At 45.4% G+C, this 20,149-nt stretch overlaps 2 protein-coding genes across 8 annotated transcripts in view; one reads left to right on the plus strand and one right to left on the minus strand.

Moving 5' to 3' along the window:
* ANKIB1 (ankyrin repeat and IBR domain containing 1) overlaps window positions 1–20,149 on the minus strand; it is a 202,525-nt gene that overhangs the window by 147,125 nt on the left and 35,251 nt on the right. Inside the window, exon 1 of one of the 3 annotated variants that reach the window (XM_056519038.1) lies at window positions 2,821–2,933. The exons of 1 other annotated variant lie outside the window; for it this stretch is intronic. The gene's annotated coding sequence lies outside the window, so the exon portion shown is untranslated. Of the gene's footprint in view, window positions 1–2,363; window positions 2,501–2,820; window positions 2,934–20,149 lie in introns of those variants that run through there. One more of the 3 variants, XM_056519036.1, reaches the window with a different exon arrangement.
* Window positions 2,946–20,149, plus strand: part of KRIT1 (KRIT1 ankyrin repeat containing) — a 71,476-nt gene continuing 54,272 nt past the window's right edge. The window contains exons 1-3 of one of the 5 annotated variants that reach the window (XM_056519041.1): window positions 2,946–3,084; window positions 11,048–11,089; window positions 14,162–14,244. The gene's annotated coding sequence lies outside the window, so the exon portion shown is untranslated. Of the gene's footprint in view, window positions 3,085–11,047; window positions 11,090–12,026; window positions 12,066–13,867; window positions 13,890–14,161; window positions 14,328–20,149 lie in introns of those variants that run through there. The other 4 variants (XM_056519045.1, XM_056519040.1, XM_056519043.1 and 1 more) reach the window with 4 other exon arrangements.

A 20,149-nucleotide genomic window follows, 5' to 3' on the forward strand; every position in this document is an offset into this window, starting at 1 on the left:
TCATATAGTAGCTGGCACAGTGTATGGACCCTTCCTATAGTAGCTGGCACAGTGTATGGACCCTTCCTATAGTAGCTGGCACAGTGTATGGACCCTTCCTATGGTAGCTGGCACAGTGTTTGGACCCTTCCTATAGTAGTTGGCACTGTACAAACCCTTTATATGGTAGCTGGCACAGTGTATGGACCCTTTATATGGTAGCTGGCACAGTGTATGGACCCTTTATATGGTAGCTGGCACAGTGTATGGACCCTTCCTATAGTAGCTGGCACAGTGTATGGACCCTTCCTATAGTAGCTGGCACAGTGTATGGACCCTTCCTATAGTAGCTGGCACAGTGTATGGACCCTTCCTATAGTAGCTGGCACAGTGTATGGACCCTTCCTATAGTAGCTGGCACAGTGTATGGACCCTTCCTATAGTAGCTGGCACAGTGTATGGACCCTTCCTATAGTAGCTGGCACAGTGTATGGACCCTTTATATGGTAGCTGGCACAGTGTATGGACCCTTTATATGGTAGCTGGCACAGTGTATGGACCCTTTATATGGTAGCTGGCACAGTGTATGGACCCTTTATATGGTAGCTGGCACAGTGTATGGACCCTTTATATGGTAGCTGGCACAGTGTATGGACCCTTTATATGGTAGCTGGCACAGTGTATGGACCCTTTATATGGTAGCTGGCACAGTGTATGGACCCTTCATATGGTAGCTGGCACAGTGTATGGACCCTTCATATGGTAGCTGGCACAGTGTATGGACCCTTCATATGGTAGCTGGCACAGTGTATGGACCCTTCCTATAGTAGCTGGCACAGTGTATGGACCCTTCCTATAGTAGCTGGCACAGTGTATGGACCCTTCCTATAGTAGCTGGCACAGTGTATGGACCCTTCCTATAGTAGCTGGCACAGTGTATGGACCCTTCCTATAGTAGCTGGCACAGTGTATGGACCCTTCCTATAGTAGCTGGCACAGTGTATGGACCCTTCCTATAGTAGCTGGCAGTGTATGGACCCTTCCTATGGTAGCTGGCACAGTGTTTGGACCCTTCCTATAGTAGTTGGCACTGTACAAACCCTTTATATGGTAGCTGGCACAGTGTATGGACCCTTTATATGGTAGCTGGCACAGTGTATGGACCCTTTATATGGTAGCTGGCACAGTGTATGGACCCTTCCTATAGTAGCTGGCACAGTGTATGGACCCTTCCTATAGTAGCTGGCACAGTGTATGGACCCTTCCTATAGTAGCTGGCACAGTGTATGGACCCTTCCTATAGTAGCTGGCACAGTGTATGGACCCTTCCTATAGTAGCTGGCACAGTGTATGGACCCTTCCTATAGTAGCTGGCACAGTGTATGGACCCTTCCTATAGTAGCTGGCACAGTGTATGGACCCTTTATATGGTAGCTGGCACAGTGTATGGACCCTTTATATGGTAGCTGGCACAGTGTATGGACCCTTTATATGGTAGCTGGCACAGTGTATGGACCCTTTATATGGTAGCTGGCACAGTGTATGGACCCTTTATATGGTAGCTGGCACAGTGTATGGACCCTTTATATGGTAGCTGGCACAGTGTATGGACCCTTTATATGGTAGCTGGCACAGTGTATGGACCCTTCATATGGTAGCTGGCACAGTGTATGGACCCTTCATATGGTAGCTGGCACAGTGTATGGACCCTTCATATGGTAGCTGGCACAGTGTATGGACCCTTCCTATAGTAGCTGGCACAGTGTATGGACCCTTCCTATAGTAGCTGGCACAGTGTATGGACCCTTCCTATAGTAGCTGGCACAGTGTATGGACCCTTCCTATAGTAGCTGGCACAGTGTATGGACCCTTCCTATAGTAGCTGGCACAGTGTATGGACCCTTCCTATAGTAGCTGGCAGTGTATGGACCCTTCATATGGTAGCTGGCACAGTGTATGGACCCTTCCTATAGTAGTTGGCAGTGTACAAACCCTTTATATGGTAGCTGGCACAGTGTATGGACCCTTCCTATGGTAGCTGGCACAGTGTACAAACCCTTCATATGGTAGCTGGCACAGTATATGGACCCTTCCCATCACTAACAAGCACACAGTGCATACCCCATCCAGCTAGAGCGCCCCCTACAGAGCTACAGTCTTGCTGAACCCTGCTGCCATACACTAGAAGAGATAGTTACATGATAACTTGTAGCATGTGCCAAGCATGAGCAACACGATCCATGGGCACAATAATAAACATTGCCCCCCACAAAGGAACAGGAGACCCCCTAAGCCCAACAACACAGCAAGGAATAGGCAGAACCCCCAGAAATGGCCGGAGCCCGGCACCGAGCAGACCCCCGGGCACGGACCGGAACACTCACTATGAACGCAGTCCATGCAGGAGGTCTGGGCCCCCGGGCAGCATCTTCCGTGTCACCGAAGTCCAGCTCTCATGCCTCCACCAATCGCTTCCTCCAGGGAGCGCACCCCCGGTACACACAGACAGGCCCCCGACACCCGGAACCACTACAGCGACCCGGAAACCTGCACAGCGCCCTCCTCCTCCCGTTCAGTCACACACAACACGGAGGAGGGGGGGGGCACACAGCGAAACCACCGCCCCGGCTGTGCCTGACACCGACCGAGCGCCAGCCCCGGTATACCGACATCCACCGTAACTAGCCACGCCCACACACCCTAAACCCCGCCCACAGTCCTAACAACAACTCCGAGACGCGCACCGCCCACTGCTTCTAAAAAACACGCCTATCCCGTTCGTAAACAGAGCTATAATCCCGCCCACCCAGACAGTCGTTAGAAACGCCCATCGGAACTGACTTGCGGAATGGAAACCACGCCTATGAATCACAGGCCGCGCCCCTCCCTATACCAGAGCCTTTTGCCATCGGTGCTTCTTATTGGTTGACTCTTAACCACGCCTACTAGTTCTCTGCACAGATTCAGAATGTGTCCGGTTAGCCGCGCCCCTATAGTGTGGCCGCGCCCCTTTGCGGTTTAGACCACGCCCCAGGAAGACATGCTGGCGAGTCTAGGAGAGGCTGGAGCGGGATAACCTACTGCTGGGGGGGATCATACTAGCAGGTAAGTGATCTGGGGCCCCTCAACTCGCCTTAGGGCCCCCTCGTGGTGTATATAGACCCCTGTAAGGGTCAAGGATGCTGTATAGTGGGGACAAGCAGGGACCACTTCCTTCCTAGGTTATATGGGCCGAGGCATCTAATTCATTAGTGTTCCCCAACCTGTGGCTCTCCAGCTGTTGAAAAACTACAACTCCCAGCATGCCCTGAAGGCTGTCAGGGCATGCTGGGAGTTGTAGTTTTTCAACAGCTGGAGAGCCAGAAGGTTGGGAATTAATGTCACAGTGGTTTAAACACAATGTGAACAGAGTCTTATACTCAGGGCTCAAGTCCTGTAGGAACTGAGTTCCTGCACTTTTTCCACAGCAGGAACGCCGTTCCCATTAACGAGAGTAGTCCTTGGTTGAGTTCCCACACTTTTTTTTTTTCCAGGACTTAACCCCTGCTTATACTCCAGAGCTGTATTTATAATTCTGCAGCCTTCAGAGCTGAAATCTCTCAGCAGTCCATACTCGTCTGTGTAGGTGTAAGTTTGCACCCTACTATGTAAATTAAAGGGGTATTCCATAAGGACGTGTGGTCAGGGAATAAGTGTCTGACCTCTACCCCCCTCCCAATGATCCTCTGAATGGGGCCTGATGGCTCAATGGAACTACACAAATATCCGCACCCAATTTTTGGGTTTGGAACAGAATTTTTAAACCCTGTTTATGGGGCAAAATATACAAAAAAAATAAATAAATAAAAAATTTGCAGTGTTTAAATGGGCGCTCTTATTAAAATGATTGTTTTGCTATTGCACTCCTTATGGTAAATTAAAAATATTTTTAATGTACTTTATTTAAAAAATAAAATGGAAGTTTTTCTATGTTTTATTTGTGTTTAAAAAAAAAAAAGCTGGAGCGGGATAACCTACTGCTGGGGGGGGGGGAGGGAATCATACTAGCAGGTAAGTGATCTGGGGCCCCTCTACTCGCCTTAGGGGTGTCTCCCTACTTGTTCAGAGCACATATTCCTCATATCTGGCACAGACTTTAGGCTCCTGCTGGGTGCTGGACTGGTCCAAAAATCATGAAATGCAGTCTGGAGTGCTGAGGGTGTGTGTGTGTGTGTGTGTGCGCAGCCTTAGCCAATCATAGCTCATCTCACGCTGAACTGCTCTGGGCTTTGTGTAGCAGAGTGAGGGAGGAAGTTCTCCCCTGTATGGCTTCAGATGAGGTCATACCTGCTGGGGAACGCCCCTTCCCAGTCTGTGAATCTGACTGAGACTGAGCAGAAAATACAGAGCAATATCAAGGTAGAAAACTGAAAAATAATAAAAATAAAGGCTGGGGGTGGTTTATCATGATGGGGGCAGTGATCTGGGGGATTATAAAATTTAAAGGGGTATTCCGGGCAAAAACATCTTATCCCCAATCCAAAAGATAGGGGATAAGATGTTTGATTGCGGGGGACCCGCTCCTGGGATCTCCCGCGATCTCCCTGCCGCACCCTCATTCTATGGGGGGGGGGGCTGCATCTCTGGTTTTGGTAACCTCCGGTTTCCGGAACTGGAGACGTGATGTAATGTAACGCCCCCCTCCATTCATGTCTATGGGAGGGGATGTGATGGCCGTCACGATCCCTCCCATAGACATGAATGGAGGGGGCGTGGCGTGACGTCACGTCCCCAGTCCCGGAAACCTGGACATTTCCTAAACTGCGGGTGTTGCAGGGAGATTGCGGGGGGGTCCTAGCAATGGGCCTCCCGCGATCAAACATCTTATCCTCTATGCTTTGGATAGGGGATAAGATGTTTTGCCCGGAATACCCCTTTAACAAGATCATGTCAGGTACTCCTTAAAAATCTGCAGTTGATGGTTCTACAGTGTTTCTATAGCAATAGCTGCAACACTTTATTAACGCATTAGGGTACAGTCACACGTATATAATCCACTTGCGGATAATGTTGCTACTTATTTACTTCAATGGGTCTGCAGCAATTCTTCTGCAGATTTTCCACTTTCGGAATTCCACAGCAGGAAAAAAAAATCTGCAAACGGACTTACTGTTGCGCAAAACTCACAGTAGATTATGTATGTGTGCACGTACCCTAAAGAGCCATTCACACTACTAAATCCACTAGGACCGCTCGGACATGCTCAGTCTCCATAGACAATGCATTTCTGAATGGATTCCGCTTGGTGGGTTCAGAATTTCCCCAGTGTGAACAGTGCTGTAGAATCTCATTGAAAACAATAGGAGACTGCTGCATGGGAATTTCTAAGTGGAATTTCTGGAGTTCCGTAGGGTGGATGAGCCCAATGGCGAGGGAGGCAATGTAACCGGCGTTTCAGTGGTGGAATGCTCTGCCGCTGAAATTCAGTAGTCTGCACTGAGCAGCCGAATCCCATTGACAGCAATGTGACTCTACAGCATTGGAGTTTCTTAGTGGAATTTGGTCGACATTCTGTTGCAGCAGAGTCCCATTGTTTTCAATAGAATTCCGCTGCACTGTGCACAGAATTTATGCTGCAAAAATATCTGTTGCGGAAATCCCGATTCTGGCCTCTGCTAAAAGAATCAACATGTGTATCTCCGGAATCCATGTGCAAATGCATTGCCATCTATGAAGACCGTGCATTTGTAAATGGCAGGTTCTGCTGGCACCTACTGTTTGCGGAATGTCCATAAGAAATATTCTGGGACGACATTCTGCAAAAATTCCATCATGTAAACAACACCACGCCTGGATTTTAAAAGGGTACATTTGTTTTTAATCAACTGGTGCCAAAAATTAAACAGATTTGTAAATTAAATTTTGTTAAAAATCTTAATCCTTCCAGTAGTTATCAGCTGCTGTATGCTCCAGAGGAAGTTCTTTTCTTTTCGCAGTTCCTTTCTGTCTGACCACAGTGCTCTCTGCTGACACCTCTGTCCATGTCAGGAACTGTCCAGAGCAGGAGAGGTTTGCTATGGGGATTTGCTCCTACCCTGGACAGTTCCTGACATGGTCAGACTGGAAAGATATTCACAAATATCTCTGTAGTATATCTGTATTATACAGCAGCTGATAAGTACTGGAAGGATTAAGAATTTACAAATCTGTTCTGCTTTCTGGCACCAGTTGATTTAAAAAAAAAAATAAAAATAGTTTTCCACCGGAGTACCCCTTTAACTGAAAGTCAATAAGGATTTATGAAATGCAAATTCCACTTGGCATTTTTTCCTCACTCATCTTTGGCATTTTTGTGCGATTTTGGGCTCAGTGGCATTTTTACCAAAATCGCAGCATGTTGAGTCTATGACCTTTTTTTTTGTTATAAATCTTGCCCTTTTTTTTTTTTCTCTCCTCTCCCACTGGAGCTGCGACCGCTTCATGCACGGCAAGACCCGGCTGCTATCTGTAGGAAATGGTGGACATCAGAGATCACGCTAGGGCTGGGCGGTATGACCAAATTTGTCGGTATGACCAAATTAACTTTTGGCGGTTCCACGGTATATAACGGTATTTCCTAGCCCCCCACCCAATTAATTATCAGCCCACATCCCCATCGGGGTAAATACTCAAATGTCACCGGCAAGCGCTGCCCTCCTCATCCTGTTTGTTGCGGTCTGCCGGCGCTGGCACTCTATACTGTGCGGTATCCCTATGCCCGGGCTGCAGAAGGTAAACAAAATAAACTTTAACGCACCTACGTCGGCTGGGGACGGGAACGTCGGACAGCCGTCAGCCTATCACCGGCCGCAGCGATGTTCCGCCTCGGCTGGTGATAGGCTGAGCCCACTGTCATGTGAGGAGCCGGCTTCTTACATGACAGTGGGCTCAGCCTATCAGTGGCCGAGGCGGAACATCGCTGCGGCTGGTGATAGGCTGACGGCTGTCCGACATTGCTGTCCCCAGGAAACAAGTGAGGCCGGTACTGGACCATCGGGAGGTGAGTTAAAGGGGTACTCCGGTGAAAACCTTTTTTCTTTTAAATCAACTGGTGGCAGAAAGTTAAACATATTTGTAAATTGCTTCTATTAAAAAATCTTAATCCTTCCAGTACATATTAGCTGCTGAATGCTACAGAGGAAATTCCTTTTTTTTTTTGGAACACTGATGACATCACGAGCACAGTGCTCTCTGCTGACATCTCTGTCCATTTTTAGCAACTGTGCATAGCAGATGTATGTTAAGGGCAGCATGGTGGCTCAGTGGTTAGCACTGCTGCCTTGCAGTGCTGGGGACTTGGGTTCAAATCCCACTAAGGACAACAATAAATAACGACATTAGTATTATTATAATAACATCAGCAGAGAGAACTGTGCTCGTGAGGTCATCAGAGAGCATTCCAAAAAGAAAAAGATTTCCTCTGCAGTATTCAGCAGCTAATAAGTACAGGATGGTTTAAGATTTTTTTAATAGCAGTAATTTACAAATATGTTTAACTTTCTGCCACCACTTGATTTAAAAGAAAAAAAGGTTTTTACCGGAGTACCCCTTTAAAGTTTATTTTGTTTATTTTTTGCAGCCCGGGCATAGGGATACCGCACAGTATAGAGCAGTGGTCTCCAACCTGCGGACCTCCAGATGTTGCAAAACTACAACTCCCAGCATGCCCGGACAGCCAACGGCTGTCCGGGGATGCTGGGAGTTGTAGTTTTGCAACATCTGGAGGTCCGCAGGTTGGAGACCACTGGTATAGAGTGTCAGCGCCGGCGGTCGCAACAAACAGGACGAGGAGGGCAGCGCATGCGGGTGACATGTGAGTAGTACCCTGATGGGGACAGTGCTGGGCTAATATTTAATTGGGGGCGGTGGGGCAGAACAGCGCTCGCAGGTCACATGGGATTAATTCCCCAATGGGGACAGCGCAGCGCTGGGCTGATTCATTCATTCCCGAGGAGGAGGGGTCAAACCGGTATTGCAATATGGGGAAAATTCATATTGTGCAGCACAAAAAGTTCGGTATTCAGTATGAACCGGTATACCGCCCAGCCCTAGATCACGCTGATGCCCGCCATTAACCCTTCAGATAACGTGATCAATACTGATCTCTGCATCTGAAACATGACTGGGGCTTTCTCAGACTCCTCGGGTCACCCACAGCATAAGTGTAAAAGAAAAAAACATTAAAGGGGTAGTCCAGTGGTGAACCACTTATCCCCTATCCTAAGGATAGGGGATAAGTTTGAGATTCGCGGGGGGTCCGACCACTGGGTCCCCCTGCGATCTCCTGTACGGGGCCCCGACAGCCCATGGGAAGGGGGCGGTGTTGACCTGCACGAAGCGGCGGCCGACACGCCCCCTCAATACAACTCTATGGCAGAGCCGAAGCGCTGCCTTCGGCAATCTCCGGCTCTGCCATAGAGATGTATTGAGGGGGCGTGTCGGCCGCCGCTTCGTGCGGGGGTCGACACCCACTATCTGGCCGGAGAGCCTGGCCCCCGTACAGAGAGATCGCTGGGGGCCCCAGCGGTCGGACCCCCCAGCGATCTCAAACTTATCCCCTATCCTTAGGATAGGGGATAAGTTGTTCACCACTGGACTACCCCTTTAAATAAAAACATGTGGTATCACCGTGTATGTAAATATCCAAAGTATTGAAATATAGGAGGAGATTTATCAAAATCTGTCCAGAGGAAAAGTTGCCCAGTTGCCCATAGCAACCAATCAGATCGCTGCTTTCATATTGCAGAGGCCTTGTTAAAAATGAAAGAAGAAATCTGATTGGTTGCTATGGGCAACTAGACCACTTTTACTCTGGACAGGTTTTGATAAATCTCCCCCCATAATGTCTATGATCTTCAAACAGCCCGGTATACCGAAGAAAGAGAAAGTTTTCGGGTTCAGAAAAGGGCAATTTTAAACATATTTATTTTGTTTGCAAAGTTTGATTTTTATTTTTTATTTTTTTTTAACAGTAGTACAATAATAGTAAAATGTGTAACCATGGCTATTGTTTTATTCACATTCTCCCTCAGAATAAAGAGAACATGTCAGTTTTACGGTAAAGTGTACTGCGTAAAAACGAAACCCTTTTTAATATCCCACAAAATAATATATTTTTGTTGCGCTGTGCATTTTTATGGTAAAAACATGCCTTTAGGGTACGTTCACACGGGCGGATTACCTGCGGAATTTCCACAGCGTATTTGCTGTGGAAAATCTGCATCGGATTTTGCTACCATTGACCTTAATGGGTCAGCAGAAAATCCACAATAAGGGTATGTTCACACGGGCGGATTGTTTTGCAGGTTTTCCGCTGCGTGTTTGAAAAGGGGCGGGCTCTTCTCAGCTGTCCGCAGCAGATTTTCCGGGGCGGAATTTACGCTGCATTTTCCCAGAAAATCTGCTGCGGACAGCCGAGAAGAGCCCGCCCCTTTTCAAATATTCAGTGGAAAGCCCACAAAAAATATCCGCCCGTGTGAACGTACCTTTAAGGCAGATTTGCGGATTTTCCTTTGGACCCACTGAAGTCAATGGTGGCAAAATCCGTTGGGGATTTTCCGCAGCAAATATACTGCAGAAATTTGACAGGTAATCCGCCCATGTGAACATACCCTAACATGGATTTATAGATGGAAAAATAAAAGTGATGTCGAAAAAAAACAAAAATGCTGAACTTGAATCTGGCTGTGTCCTAAAGGGGTTAAGCATTTCTGTCATTTTTTACAAACTTTTGACATATTGTCCAGACATGTTAAAAGTTTAGAGCCCACCCGGTCTCACTCCTCCTGGCCGGGGAATCCTACTCGCTTCTCCAGGTTATTTCTCAGGATCTCAGCAGGTCTCGCAGCATGATCTATACTTTTGGATGTCTGGACAACATGTCTAAAGTTTGTACAAATGCCAGCAACACTTTAAGGGTGCGTTCACACGCTCTTTGCGGGTTTTCCACTGCGTATTTGAAAGGGGCGGGCTCTTCTCGGCTATCCGCAGCAGATTTTCCACGGAGGAATTTACGCTGCGGAAAATCCGCCGCAAGCCCCATTGAAGTCAGTAGGGACTGCGGCGGATTTTCCGCAGCGTAAATTCCGCCGTGGAAAATCTACTATGGACAGCCGAGAAGACCCTGCCCCTTTCAAAATACGCAGCGGAAAACCCGCAAAAACAAAGAGCGTGTGCACGCACCCTAAAGAGGTACTCTGACACTTAAAAATATTTCCCCTATCCACAGCCTAATGGATACCTATCTTATCAAGGAGGTCCAGCCACTGGGACCCCCTGCAAACTCCGGAACGGGCCCCAAATCTCTCTTCTGTTTGGAGCGGTGTGTCGGGAAAGCCGGGGCCCCGCTCTGGAGATTGCAAAGGATCCCAGTGATCAACCTCCCCCTACCCCCAACCAGACTCTTTCCAGAGGTTTCCATAAGTGCAGGGGTACTCTGCCAGAAAACTTTTTTTCTCTTTAATCAATTGGTGCAAGAAAGTTAAACAGATTTGTAAATTACTTGTATTTAAAAATCTTAATCCTTCCAGTACTTATCAGCTGCTGTATGCTCCACAGGAAGTTCTTTTTGTTTTGGATTTCCTTCCTTCCTTTCTGTCTGACCACAATGCTCTCTGCTGACCACTCTGTCCATTTTAGGAACTGTCCAGAGTGGGAGTAAATCCCCATAGCGAATCTCTTCTGCTTTGGACAGTTCCTAAAATGGACAGAGGTGTCAGCAGAGAGCACTGTCATCAGAAAGAAAGGAAATTCAAAAAGAAAAGAACTTCCTGTGGATCATACAGCAGCTAATAAGTACTGGAAGGATTTAGATTTTTTAATGGAAGTCATTTACAAATCTGTTTAACTTTCTGGCACCAGTTGATAATAAAAAAAAAAAAAATGTTTTCTAGAGGAGTACCCCTTTAAGGCTGCCACGTATGGCAGTGGCTGTTGTCTTGGCATACTCAGAGTTTACAACAGGTGGAGGTCCACCATTTGGAGAGCACGGCATTAGATCATAAGAGGGGATAGCAATGGATTTATTTTAATTTTTTTATTATATTTTCAGCACGTTATGGCGGTATTACACGCAGGACACGTGCAGCCACAGGTAAACATTACAGGAAATATAAACAATGCAGGGAAATAAAATCCCTAGGCCACACAGCTTCCTGCAGCTTTATTTTCAGTATTTGGAGATAGGCTTCATGTTGCGGGTTTGCTGTTAGTTTTTTAAATTATATTTGAATACAACATAGGCGGTGTTCCCCCGATGCATTTTTACCCTTTTATTGCGTTTAAAGGTCCGGTAAAAACCTAATCCAAAAAATGCATGCACTATTTCTCCTGTTACTATCTTCCGTCACAAAATAATGTCCGTTATTAATAACGGGCTTTAACGGGTTAAAACGGCTATTGGAAAAATCCCATAGACTATAATGGGATTTTCTAACGGCCATATAGGATTTTGTGACTGCCGTTTTCAGCTGATTTTCAGACGGAACTTCTTACGGATCTTTAAAACGGAGTAATTTTGTAGTGTGAAAGAAGCCTTAGAGGCATCTATAGCAGTCTACAGTACCTCGCCAAGAGGTATGCTACCCATAAGTAGCCACTGAGAGTCTTTTTATAGGGTAGAGGGAGAAGTAGTTTTATGTCATCTTGCTCAAGACCCAATGTCAGATCACATTATTTACACACAGTCATGGCCGTAAATGTTGGCACCCCTGACATTTTTCAAGAAAATGAAGTATTCCTCACAGAAAAGGATTGCAGTAACACATGTTTTGCTATACACATGTTTATTCCCTTTGGGGGAGATTTATCAAAACCTGTGCAGAGGAAGAGTGGTGCAGTTGCCCATAGCAACCAATCAGATTGCTTCTTTCATTTTCCACAGGCCTCTAAAGAGGCCTGTGGAAAATGAAAGAAGCAATCTGATTGGTTGCTATGGGCAACTGCACCACTCTTCCTCTGCACAGGTTTTGATAAATCTCCCCCTTTGTGTGTATTGGAACTAAACCAAAAAAGTGAAGGAAAAAAGGGCAAACTGGACATAATGTCGCCAAACATTGGCAGTTGCACCGGTATATACAGTATATTGGGCAGCTGGGTGCCTCTGGGTGTGCAGTTGTTGTGGCATACTGTGACTAGTAGGGGGCACTGTTACTACTGGGGGTTTCAGAATGGGTGATCAATGCTCTGTTTACTGTGAAAGGACCCTTCAAGAGACGTGAGGACCCCTAGGGTTATTTCCAGCGTTTTTGCATTTTTCCTTTACATATTAAACAGTAAGGAACGTTGTTAAGAAAGATTTCAAGATGGCCGCTATAAGGTCTGTAAACACTTATCTTAGGGATGGAAAAAGTGGATTTTCCAAGCGTAGAATTTCCCGACTTGTGTAAGGCCTGGCAGGGCGCCACGGGATTCTCCGGGGATGCCGCACTTTGCTAGTTTTAGCCGATGCTGACAAAATACTCCCCAGAAGGAGGTCACATACTAAATCCTCCAACTACATACACCCTGAAGAAGACGGATCAACACCAATGTAATGGGACAATAGAACAGTCGCCCATAGCAACCAAGTCGTGCTGGATTCTTAATGGTTGCTATGGGTAACTGCTGCTTTCTCTTTGTCCTAGTTTGAATATAATCCTCCCCTTTGTCATTGTTAGGAATTGTCATTGTAACATAGCATCATTGCCTTGCAAATAGTCGCAGCGCTTTGCTGAAAGCAAGATATTTCCAGCGTTAAATTCCGCCATATGCACGGCACAGCAGTATCCTATTAAAACAATGGGCCTCTGATGCAACAGAATTTCCACTGAATTCCACTCAGAAACTCTGATGCAATATTTCGAGCGCAAAAATCCTGCCATATGCACGGCACAGCAGTATTCTATTAAAACAACGGGACTCTGCTGCAACAGAGTTTCCACTGAATTCCACTCAGAAACTCTGATGCTGCAGAGTCAAATTGCTGTCAATGGGATCCAGCTTCCCAGTGCAGACTACGGAATTGCAGCGGCAGAGCTTTCCGCCACTCAAATGCCAGATACATTGCCTCCCTCACCATCGGGCTCATCCACACTACGGAACTGCAGTAATTCCTTTTAGAAATTCCCATGCCAGCAGCATCCTATTGTTTTCAATGGGATTCTAAAGCTCTGTTTATTTACACTGCGGAAATTTTGGACTCTGGCCGCACTGAGCGGAATCCTCTCAGAAATGCATTGTCGTCTATAGAGACGGAGCTTGTCAGAGTGGTCCTAGTGGATTTCTGAGCAGAATTTTTGTGCTGGATTCTGCTCGGAAATTCTGCAGTGTGAACAAGGCCTTACATGGCATCATAATCTCTTTAAAAGGTTGTTAAAGGGGTTATCCAGGAAAAAACTTTTTTTTTTTTTTATATATCAACTGGCTCCAGAAAGTTAAACAGATTTGTAAATTACTTGTATAAAAAAATCTTAATCCTTTCAGTACTCATGAGCTGATGAAGTTGAGTTGTTCTTTTCTGTCTAAGTGCTCTCTGATGACACCTGTCTCAGGAACCGCTCAGTTTAGAAGCAAATCCCCATAGCAAACCTCTTCTACTCTGTGCAGTTCCCGAGACAATCAGCGATATCAGCAGAGAGCACTGTTGCCAGACAGAAAACAACAACTCAACTTCAGCAGCTGATAATTATTGAAAGGATTAAGATTTTTTAATAGAAGTAATTTACAAATCTGTTTAACTTTCTGGAGCCAGTTGATTAAAAAAAAAAACTTGTTTTCCTGGAATACCCCTTTAAATAATGCTGGGAGTTGTAGTTTACATCTGAGTAACCATAGTATTCTCTATCTGTTTTTCTCAACCTGCGATTCTCCAGCTGTTGCAAGACTGCAACTCCCATCATACCCTGATGCCACAGGTTGGAGATCACTACTGTGTATACATGCACTCCATGTACCGGGAAGGGGCCATATGTAGATGCAGACTGTGATGTGCCGTGTGTTGTTGACATGTATATGTGTAGTAGAAATGTAGCAGTGCCGATGCGGTGTCCACACACAGCGTCACAAATACCAGGGCTACACTTGATCTGCGCTGTCTGGGGATGTAGCGCTCCACTCAGGGGAGTGGTGGAGTTGTTTTCCTGTGACAGGAAATATACAAGTGTTCATTGTAACCTTCTTGTTTCAGCCACATCTCGGCCCCCGTCAGTCACCTCCATCAAGAGTCACTACTGCAGGAGGAGCAGCATGTGAAGACCACGGGGATTCTGGGTAAGAAGAGATAACAGACCGTCAGAGCCGATGTGCCCATATTGTCATTCTTCTCTCTCCTGTCCATCCTTACAGTAATGGCCGTAAGTGTTGGCACCCCTAAAATTTTTCAAGAAAATGAAGTATTTCTCACAGAAAAGGATTGCAGTAACACATGTTTTGCTATACACATGTTTATTCCCTTTGTGTGTATTGGAACTAAACCAAAAAAGGAGGAAGAAAAATAAAATTGGACATAATGGGGGATATTTATCAAAGGATTTAGACTGGTTTTTCCTGTCTAAATTTGTCGCACAGAAAGTCGCAGTCTAAATATGTGCGACTTTTGCTCTAGAGGATTTTTAGAACATGATGCATGCAAGTCTATTTTAGACGGAAATCCATTGGAAAATGCATTGGTGCTGAATTTATCAAAAGCGACTTTTCATCGACAAGTCACATCGGCTGAAAGTACGCCGAAATGTCAGTCCATGTTGGAGCAGGTTTAAATACAGTGTAAAGCATAGATCCCAAAGTCTGTGCACAGAATTTATCAAGAGTCGTGCGTTTTTTGATAAATTAGGCGCAGAATAGACCAGCCTAACCCTATGTAGTTTGGTCTATATTGATGCAGGACATAGACAGCTTTGATAAATATCCCCCAATGTCACCAAACTCCAAAATGGGCTCCCTAACTTAATATTTGGTTGCACACTGTTTGGAAAAAATAACTGAAATCAGTGGCATCCTATAACCATCAATAAGCTTCTTACACCTCTCAGCCGGAATGTTGGACCACTCTTCCTTTACAAACTGCTCCAGGTCTCTCTTATTGGAAGGCGCCTTTTCCCAACAGCAATTTTAAGATCTCTCCACAGGTGTTCAATGGGATTTAGATCTGGACTCATTGCTGCCACTTCAGAACTCTCCAGCGCTTTGTTGCCATCCATTTCTGACGTATGTTTGGGGTCATTGTCCTGCTGGAAGACCCAAGATCTCGGACGCAAACCCAGCTTTCTGACACTGGGCTGTACAGTGTGAACCAAAATCCTTTGGTAATCCTCAGATTTCATGATGTCTTGTACACATTCAAGGCCCCCAGTGCGAGAGGCAGCAAAACAACCCAAAACATCATTGACCTCCCCCATATTTCACTGTAGGTGCTGTGTTCTTTTCTTTTTAGGCCTCATTCTGTTTTCAGTAAACAGTAGAATTATGTGCTTTACCAAAAAGCTCTATCTTGGTCTCATCTGTCCACAAGACGTTTTCACAGAAGGATTTTGGTTACGCAAGTTCATTTTGGCAAAATGTAGTCTTGCTTTTTTATGTCTGTGTCAGCAGTGGGGTCCTCCTGGGTCTCCTGCCATAGCGTTTCATTTTATTTAAATGTCGAAGGATAGTTCGCGCTACCTGAACCTGCAGGACAACTTTAATATCTTTGGAACTTGTTTGGGGCTGCTTACCCACCATCCGGACTATCCTGCGTTGACACCTTTCATCAATTTTTACTCTTCCGTCCACGCCCAGGGAGATTAGATACAGTGCCATGGGTTGCAAACTTCTTGATAATGTTGCGCACTGTGGACAAAGGCAAATGTAGATCTCTGGAGATGGACTTGTAACCTTGAGATTGTTGATATTTTTCCACAATTTTGGTTCTCAAGTCCTCAGTTCTCTTCTCCTCTTTCTGTTGTCCATGCTTAGTGTGGCACACACAGACACACAATGCAAAGACTAAGTGAACTTCTCTCCTTTTTATCTGCTTTCAGGTGTGATTTTTATATTGCCCACACCTGTTACTTTCCCCAGGTGAGTTTAAAGGAGCATCACATGCCTGAAGCAATCTTATTTTTCCACAATTTTGAAAGGGTGCCAATAATTTTGTCCAGCCCATTTTAGGAGTTTGATGACATTATGTCCAATTTGCTTTTTTCCTCCCTTTTTTGGTTTAGCTCCAATACACACAAAGGGAATAAACATGTGTATAGCAAAACATGTGTTACTGCAATCCTTTTCTGTGACAAATACTTCATTTTCTTGAAAAATTTCAGGGGTGCCAACATTTATGGCCATGACTGTATACTGTATATATAGTTATGGACCAACATTCCATAAGGGTATAATCCCTACAGATCAGTTTAAAAAAATAAAAAATCCACAGCAGATGTGCAGTGTGTGAACATACCCTTAAAATCTGCAACAATATAGTAGATTTCTTACAGTTTTTCACCTTTTTTTGTGCTACTTGTGAATAAAAACATTCTAGATTACACATAAGTGCAGTGGTCTCCAAACTGTGTCCCTCCAGATGCTGTAAAACTACGACTCCCACCATGCCCAGACAGCCGAAGACTGTCCTGACATGCTGGGAATTGTAGTTTAGCATCATCTGGAGGACCACATTTTAAAGACCACTGCACTAAGGCTATGTTCACACTAAGGATTTTCAGAGCGGAATTCCGCTTGGACCCGAAGGCAGATTTGCATATTTTCCTTCTGACCCATTGAAGTCAATGGTAGCAAAATCCGCTTCGTATTTTCCGCAGCAGCGGAAATTCCGCAGGTAATCCACCTGTGCGAACAGACCCTTGTCCATAAACATGTGTGGATTTGTAGAAATATATATATTAGGGCTCAGGATTTGAGACAACTGGACAGGTTGTGTTTCAAGTAATATTTCAATTTATTAATTATATATAGTGTGACAATAGAATATTGGATAAAATGTAAATAGCAGCAACTGCGTCTCACAGGGCCCTTGTGTAGGCGCAGCACCAACTATTAAGAACTATAACATGTGTATAGTACAGTATATAAAATATAAAAATATACTTGTAAAAAATTGTAAAAAAATATAAAATATAGAGACCACCATAAACATATATAGAGAGGGATCTGGGTGGGAGAGTCTTAGTCCATCCTCTATGGTCAATAATCTCCTCTCATAAAAAAGTCCTGCTAATATAGACAGATTCCAGTATTATAGTAACCAATGGCAACCATAAGGTTAGTAACCCGTAGCAACCGTTCAGATGAGTCCGGCTATTTGAGCACTTCAACGTTTAAGTAGAAGATCTACTTGCTATTTGTAGACAATATTCAACATGAACAGCTAGTGTGCAGTCACTGTTAATATGCATGCATATTTGTATGATACTTTGTATCTCACCGCTCCCGGACACTGATGCGCCGAACTTCACGGGGATGCTGCGATCTCCTCCTGTTGCGCTGTGTAATCCCGCAGTGTGTTAGCACTGAGTAGCTGTCTTGGTAAGCGACAGCATCACCGGAGACTCGGCAGTCTCCCACAGTGGTGATGTTGGTAGATGGTGGGTTGCGGGTGGTGTTGTCGCAGCGGTTCTGCGGATGCGCACGTACATGTGCCGGTGGCGTCCTCGTGGCAGCGAGGCGCGGATGTCTCCTTCACCGGGTGTCGGGTGATTGACAGTTTATTGTCCGGTATCGGACTGCTATTGACTTAAGCAGGGCAAATATACTGGTGGTCTCAATAGGTATTGAGGAGACCCTGGACGCTTTTCAGGACTGTCTCAGTCCTTTCTTCAGCAGCTAAGAATAAGTGTCATGTGTGAATTTCCCACAACGTATTTGCTGCAGGAAATCTGCTGCAGATTTTGTTACCATTGACTTTAAAGGGGTATTCCAGGAAAAAACTTTTTATATAAATATATATATATATATCAACTGGCTCCAGAAAGTTAAACAGATTTGTAAATTACTTCTATTAAAAAAATCTTAGTCCTTCCAGTAGTTATCAGCTGCTGAAGTTGAGTTGTTCTTTTCTATCTGACCACAGTGCTCTCTGCTGACACCTCTCAGGAACTGTCCGAAGCATTAGAGGTTTTCTATGGGGATATGTTCCTACTCTGGACAGTTCCTGAGGCAAACAGAGGTGTCAGCAGAGAGCACTGTGGTCAGACAGAAAAGAACAACTCAACTTCAGCAGCTGATAAGTTCTGGAAGGATTAAGATTTGTTAATACAAGTAATTTACAAGTCTGTATAACTTTCCAGAGCCAGTTGAGATATATATATATATATATATATATAAATAAAAACATGTCCTGGAATACACCTTTTAATTGTCTGCAGAAAATCAGCAAATCTGCCACATTGAAGTCAATGGTAGCCAAAGCACTAAATAGGCTGTGGAAAGTCACCAGTGTGAATGGACCCTTAGGGCAGTGTTTCCCAACCAGGCTGTCCGGGCATGCTGGGAGTTGTAGATTTGCAACAGCTGAAGGCAACCTAGTTGGGAAACACTGCCTTAGGGTTTGTTCACTTAGGCAGATTTAATTGCGTGATAGCAGCGTGTTTCCCCCCAAATGGCTAAACTTTCTCCACAGCATTTGCTTTTTATCTTTTTAGATTGTAAGCTCTTGTGGTTCGGGACTGCACAGCTTCCCCTGATAAATAACTTGGCTGTCTATAAATGAAGATTATTCCTGAATTATAATAATAAATCTGTTCACATGCCCATCACCGTATCTCAGCGCTCAGCCGCTGCCGTTCATCTCCCTCCGCGCTCGCTGACATTTGGTTGGGAGCTCGTGTTTTGTTTCTCTCCATTGATTTCTTTTTATTTCTGCATTTATTTTCGTCGTTATTAATAGCAGCTTAAATGACGGCATCGATCTCCTGCCCATTATTTATTCAGAGGCAGGAGATGCTTATAATAGTGTTCGCTTTCCCAAAGACAAAATGTGTCCCCAGCGCATGGCTCTATTAGTCTATACAGACTCTTTTTATTTCAATGGAGACCCTGCCTGTAGGCAACCCCCTGGATATAGAAGGGTGGGTATCCCCCTCTGTCAACTTTTTCTATTAAAGGAGAAGTCTCATGCTCAAAAACGTATCCCCTAGCCTTCAGATAGGGGATAGGTTTTAGATTGCGGGGGGTCCGAGCATTGGGGACCCCCCGCGATCTCCTGTTTGGAGCCCCCGTGCGCTAGTGCAGGAGCGCGTCATGACCACTTCCCGAAGCGGTGGCCGCCACGCCCCCTCCATATAGTTATGTGGGAGAGCCATTAGGCAATATTCGGCTCTCCCATAGAACTATATGCAGGGGCATAGCGGCCTCCGCCTCGGGCGGGGATCGTGACGCGCTCCAGTGCTAGCGCACGAGGGAGATCGCGGGGGGTCCCAGCTCTCGGACCCCCCCTCGATATAACAATTATCCCCAACACTTGGATAGGGTTTTTTTTTTATTCGTGAGACTCCTCCTCTAATTTCTTCTGTTAACTTCTCCTGTGGATATGGAATAAGCTAATTTTCGCCTCCTTTAACTTGCCTTCCTCCGCTTACCCTTTGCCGATACCGATCCCATCCTCCGTTCCTGGTCTTCTTTCTGGTTTTGGAGCCCGACACCTCACATCTAAGGCTGAGCAGCAGTGCGATGTAACGGGCCCCGGGCACTAGGGAAAAAGGCTGGGCCTGATGCATGACACTACCGCTCAGCCTATCAGCGGCCAAGGCAGGACATAGCTGCGTCTGGTGATTTAGATAAACTCAGTGTGACGTGTCGGCCCCCAAAACCAGGAAGAAGACCAGAGGATCAGAGACTGCTATAAGCAGCAGCCCAGGCATATAGGATACATAAAAATTCGGCCCAGGTACCCCTTTGCCAACCACTTATTTTTTATCATTGCCCCAGTGCATCTAAAATGAATAATTAAAATAATCTAATTAAAAAATCTGCTATGCTTCTATGTGTCTCCATGGTAACAGACTACAAACAATCCCTGCATGGTAACAGGCTACAAACAATCCTGTGTTCGTGTTCCTTTATTTCTGTCCTCTACTTCTTAGTAGCCTAAATTTGGTAGGTATAAGCAATAGGGCACAGACGGGGTAGAGTATGACAGGGGATTACTCATAATACGGTTCCTTGCCCATTTAGTACCTCCAAA

This window comes from Hyla sarda, chromosome 5 (assembly GCF_029499605.1).
Source record: "Hyla sarda isolate aHylSar1 chromosome 5, aHylSar1.hap1, whole genome shotgun sequence".
NCBI lineage: Eukaryota > Metazoa > Chordata > Amphibia > Anura > Hylidae > Hyla > Hyla sarda.